We start from the raw sequence: 6133 nt of genomic DNA, 5'->3' as shown, positions 1-6133 counted from the left end.
AAATGGAGGCCTACACATTACCATTTCGGGAAACTTAAAATGAAAGTCCCGCCCTAGGCAAGCCGAGGGTGTCACATCAAGAGGAGCTCTCTGTCACTGTTGAAGGACAGAGTCGCAAGCAGTAAACAGCAGGCGCTGATGGAGTACAAATCATGAGAGACAAATTTAATTGCTTCTTTTCTCATCTATACAAATGCCAGATGAGGAGATAAAAGGAAAGCAGTGAATATAATAGCTCTCGATTTCAGGAAAGTGTTTGGAAAGAGTGACTCTGTGAGGCGCTGAGTAAAAAATAAATAACAACAATTCCAGTGAACCTGGCGGGGCATCCTGGGGCTGGGAAGGGAGGAACCCCACTGCCCTTGGAGGGTGTGGGAAAGGGGGTGCTAGAGAAGACTGACTGTAGCCTCCCCCCCACCCAACATTGCCCAGAGCCCGCATTTCAGCAGAGACCTGAGTCAAAGTCTGGCAAATCCTCCCCACTGTTAGCAGGGCCCTGGCAGCAGCTGTCTGAGCAAGGAGCTTGTCAGCAATGCGGAGTCTCAGGCCCTGTCCCAGTCAGCCCAAGGGAGTCAGCGGCACACTGGCATTCCAGAGACAGGGCTGTAAACACGCCAAGTTGAAGGGCACTCCCCAACCCTGTAATCAGGTGCGCCTCCCTCACCTTCACCCTGCTCCCCAGCAATGCCCCCCGAAAACACTCTGCTCCGAAGTCTCCCTTCTGCTCCCAGCATCCAACGATTCCCTTGCTGCCCTGATGACAGCTTGTTCTGTGGGAGAGTCTCAGCCAGGCTAGGTATAAACACCACGGGGATGTTTATCTTTTTTAAATGAGTCATTTAATTGGACTCTACAGGTGGGATTTCAGACCACATGGGTGGAGAGGGGGCATATCCATAGGCAGGGGCCCTCTAAGAAATAACAATAGAAAGTTGAATTGAGTGCCCCCCAGATACCAGGTCCTAGGATGTCCTTTGTCTCACTTATTTCTCATAATCCTGAAGATTTTATTAGCCCCACCGCTTTTTAGGGTGAAAAGGCTGGCCCAGAAAGGGAAACTGGCCAGAGGTAGACAGCCAGAAGAGACAGAATGCCAGCCCCCTGCTGCTGGCCCCACTGGCTCTGCAGACCTGAGTGGGTCACCCTGCCCAGCACTGGTCACACCCACATCTCGGTGGCTGCGGCTGAGAGAGAACCTCACCCACACCAACGTCCTTTAATGCTCAGAGGATCGAGGAGCAGGAGATGCGCACTGAAAGAGAGGAAAGGCGAGAAAGCACGTGAACTGTCCAGCCACTAAATATGTTACCTAGACTCACTTATTTCCAAAAACATTTGAAGTAAACTTACAGCATAAAACCGTATATTCTAGTCCCTTTAAGTTAATAATTAATGAGGGCCACATAACAAGGGGAAAATGAAACTGGACAGAGGCTCGGCAAAGAAGAAACATTTGCTGCCACCCAACACAGTGCGTAGCTTTAGGTTCTCTGAGAGTTGGGGCAAAAATAACACATAAATGATGATCTTTGTCTAATAAAAGTGGAGGTTTTCAGGAGAGACCCACTTTTCCTCTAGCATTTAGAGGAAAACTTCTTATGAAACTGACACATACTCCTGTCTGGGAAGGGGTGAAAAAATTTACCTGTGACCTAGAGAAGCCAGCTGTTCGGGAAAGGTGCTCCCAAATGAGATTCAACTTGGAAAAGCAGAAGCATTAACACAAGAAGGAGAGAATAATCATGAAGACAGAGATGGAATCCAAGAAGAGGGGGGCACCTCAAAAGTGGGCGCCTCCTGAGAGAGACACACACACAGCTCCAGAGCAGAGCGCAAATGAGATGAGTTTGCAATGGGATGTATCAGAGAAATAAATAAAAAGGCAGGATAAGCTGGCCATGCGTGTGCAGGGTCCAGGACACAAAGCCAGGAGGAAATGGTCTCTGGTGTTGACTGGAGCCTGGGAGATTACGGACAGCTGTGGGCATCTCATTACCCAACAGAGGTAGGCCAAGTGGAGAGAGTTCAGGGAAGGGCACCAGGCATGATTAGGTAGCAGGAGAGATTAATTTACGAGGAAAGATTAAAAATAAAATTGGAGAGCTGGGCTCTGGGAAGGCAGGCTCCCAGGTGTGGAGGGAATGTGGGAGGCACTCGGGCAGATGGGTGGAGAGGAGCAGGGGGCCTGGCCTGGACGATGAACGGGTGAATGGACCACAGGTAGGCTACGCTAAGGCAGTGATGCCAGAGACCCAGAGGCTGCAGACCTTTCTGAATACCTGGCAAGGGTGGCTAGGCAGGAAGGTAGAAATTAGTGTGGGTAGAGACCAGTGGGTTCCTGGCTGGATGACAATGTTCGTTACTGAGACAGGCAATGGCAGGCAGGTTTCAGGAGAAGTGTGAATGCTATTTGGACAGGTTGGCCTTGATATGCTTGGAGTACATCCTGTAGGCAGGTGGACAACAGGTTGGTACTCACCCTGCACTTAAAGATTCAGAAATTATCAATACGTCTATGAAAACTGAAGCCATGGTGTGAAGGAGACACCCAAAGGTGCCATGGGAACTGGAGAGCAGAGAACCAGAAGCAAGTCTTGGGGAATGCCAGCAGCTACAGCGGGTGTGGATGGAGGACAGTTGCTAAAGACAGTGAGAAGGGGCAGCCTGAGAGGTCTCTGGGAAACAGAGACTGGAATCACGCAGATCAAGAAAAGGAGAGCTTCCAGGAGGAAGGATTGTTGATCAGTGTGAGATGACATCGAAACTCGAGCTGGTGAGAACCAAAACATCCACTAGATCCAACAGGATGGAAGTCGGTGGTGACCGGCAGGAAGAGGGTCGATGGATCAGGTAGGGCATACGCTGGACTGGGAGAAATTGAGAGGGATGGGGAGGCGATGACCAAATGGAGCACTACGAGGACTTGAAACTGCTTGGCTGTGAAGGGCAAGAGTGAGTTAGGACAACTCCCGCTCAGATGTGTGTGGTTGAGGGTGGGCTTGGTCTTGTTTGGTTGGTTCCTAAATGAGAACGATCTGAACGTGTTTTCAGGTTATGGGGGTGAAAAGGTAGCAGATTTCAAAGGAATGAGAGGGAGAGAGCCGGACAGAGATTGTGGTCTGAGGATGGGTTACTGGCACCTAAGAATTCAGAGAGGGGTCTGTTCTGGGTCATTCTGAGCTACCAAATGCACATTTGCTCATGTGGCTTAAAACCTTTCAGTACCTTTCCATTACTTTTATGTAAACAGCACCATCCTGCCCATGCGGCCCACAGGCTCAGTACAGTCGGGCTTCTCCCAGCCCCGTCTTACAACACCTCCCTCCTCCCCATTCCCCTGGCTTTCACAAACACAGGGGGCACTTGCACACGCCTGTACGCTCCCTAACTTCTCCTCTTTCAGAACTCGTACTCATTCCTCTATGTCAGCTTCTTTCAGTAAACCTTCCCCCAAGCCCAACTTGGACAGCTCCCTTTATTATTGCTTATTTAGAACCGTGTTTCTCTTTTCCAGAGTATGTTTTTATGCCTTCTTTATTATGGTTATTCAATTCCAAAAGAGCAGAGACTATATCTGTTTTTAATCACTATGGTGATTCTAGTCCTTAGCAGAGTGCTGGTACTGAGTAGGCCATCAAGTCATAGTTTTTCAATGAATCAGTGAATGAGTGAATGAATGAATGCATGAGTTTATCAGGCAGATGTTTATCAGGGAAGGAAAGCGCACAGCCCCTCTCCGGCGGTAAGACAGGACAAGCCCGGGGATCTGGAAATGGCGAGTACTATGAGTAAATGAGCTCCAGGCCCAGCCCGGAGCCAACGTGGCAGGGCTACCCACGGCCCCAGACTACACAGAGAGAGAGGGAGCACTCTTCCGAGAGCAATTCAGGCTGGCACTGTCAGCCAACTTCATTTAAAGAGGCATAACACTTTAATTATCATGGCACTCCAAAGGGCTAATCCAGCTGAAAACTAATTGCTGGTAAAGGCTGCCTGGGTGAGGTCAGTGAGCGTGCAGGAAAGGTATAGGAGACAATGAGACTTGGAATTAGTGTGCCAGCAGCATCGGAAGCATATTCATTGTGTTAATAGGAATGCCTAAGTATATTAGACATTTTGGGGCTTATTATTCATATTAGTTATAATACGGAAATCAAATTTTATTTCTAAATTGCAATCAAATGATATTTTCTATTAATAGCAAGCCAGATTAAGCAATGCTACGGTTACATATTAGTAATCCAATTTGGTTATAACTCACATTTTTTTTATTTTGTTATGAATCATCATGGGATGAAATAAAGCAAGATATTTTCCAAAATGAACTGAAAAGACTTCGGTGAAACAGAGAAACCGCTTAAGAGTTCAAATTAGTAATACAGCCTCAGTGAAACAAACAAAGACAAGCACTAACAGTGAAGCTTCATCCTTGTGAAGATAATTCACCTTATATCAGGGGTCAAACTCATTGTCACCAGGGGCCGAGTCAGCCTCGCCGTTGCCTTCAAAGGGCCGAATGTAATTTTAGGACTGTATAAATGTAACTACTCCTTAACTGGGGGCAAGGAGCTCAGCGCTACCACCAGGTAGAAACAAGGTGCCGGGCCAGATAAAACAAAGTGGAGGGCCAGATGCAGCCCATGGGGCCTTGGGCCACCTGTGTCTTGTATCATCCTGAAGACCCAATGGCCAGAGAGTCCTAAAAGGTCAAGTAATCAAATATCCCATGTTGAGACTAAATTGCATGAAATCCTTCTTTAAAGGCTGACACCTCACTGAAAAGTTTGACTATTTTTTTCTTGGCCAAAGTGCAGTAACCTTCCCTTAAATATATTTGGATTCCCACTGCCTCATGCAGGTAGTAAGTGGTCAGCAGAAGTTTGATATGTTCATTTAGCAAACCCATCAAGCACAAGTTGACCTCTCAAAACAGCCACTGATAGTATATAAACATCCCCGAAAATAAGGCATGGTGTTTACAAATCACACCTGTTTCCTTGCTAGGCGCGGTCAGTAGACAGCATTTGTTGAGTGGTCATTATGTGCCAGGCATTGTGCCAGGCTCTTTGCATATACAGTCACATTTATTATTCACAACAGCCCCAGAAGTGAGAGCCATTACAGATGAGGAAATGCCAGGGAAGTACCTTGCCCAAGGTGACACTGCGTCCGGTGGTAAAGCCCAGGCTTCGAGCCCAACCGTCTGATGCCGATGCTGGAGCTCTAACCACTGGGCGATGCTTCCTCTCTCCCACACAAGGAAGTCCGACGGCCCCTTGCCTTTCCCTCCAGACCTCTGTCCAGGACTCTCCCAGACACTGAGGGGACGGAGAGTGTGGGCTCTGCTTCAGGCTCCACTTACTCACCCCCCCGCCCCTGCATCCTCAGAGGCTGCAGAAGACAAAGCTCAGCTCCCATAGGAATTCCCATCCTGCCCCTATGAACAGAGCTTCCTCAGGCCACCATGGCCCAAGGGCACAAATATGGTCACCATTAGAGTGCCCAGGCGTCACCTAGGACTTCCGTACCCTGTAGGGATCCAGGAATAACTGGCCCAGACTTTCACGAGTCCAGCGTATGAAGTTGGTCCCTGATATTTTTTATGCCCTCCTAGTTCTCTCTGCCTCCAGAATCTGGGTGCATCCACATTTCCTCTGCTGGATTGAATAGTAGTGTCTCCACCTCCTCAAATTCATGTCCACCCAGGACCTCAAATTGTCACCTTATTTAGAAATAGTGTCTTTGTGGATGTAATCAAGTTAAGATGAAGTCACACTGAATTAGGGTGGGCCCCTAAAACCAATGACTGATGGCCTTACACAAGACAGAGCTTTGGAGACACACAGGGAAGAAGGTCAAGGCTGAGGTAGAGATTGGAATGAAACAGCCACAAGCCAAGGACTCACAGGAAGGACACTTCCCTAGCACTTTCGGAGGGAGCAAGGCCCTGTGGACACCTTGACTTTGGTCCTCTAGCTTCCAGAACTGTGAAACAACATATTTCTGTTATTTTAAGCCACGCCCCACGCCTCACTTCCATGTGTGGTTTCTGGATTAGGAAGCTAGTCCACTACTTTCTCACTTCCTCAACCCAAAGACAGCCACCCTTTCCAACCACCCGCTGCCCACGCGC

This window comes from Sturnira hondurensis, unplaced genomic scaffold, assembly GCF_014824575.4.
Source record: "Sturnira hondurensis isolate 20B ecotype Veracruz unplaced genomic scaffold, ASM1482457v3 Scaffold0001872, whole genome shotgun sequence".
NCBI lineage: Eukaryota > Metazoa > Chordata > Mammalia > Chiroptera > Phyllostomidae > Sturnira > Sturnira hondurensis.
The sequence above is the reverse complement of the archived record's forward strand: the minus strand, read 5'-3'. Positions refer to the sequence as shown.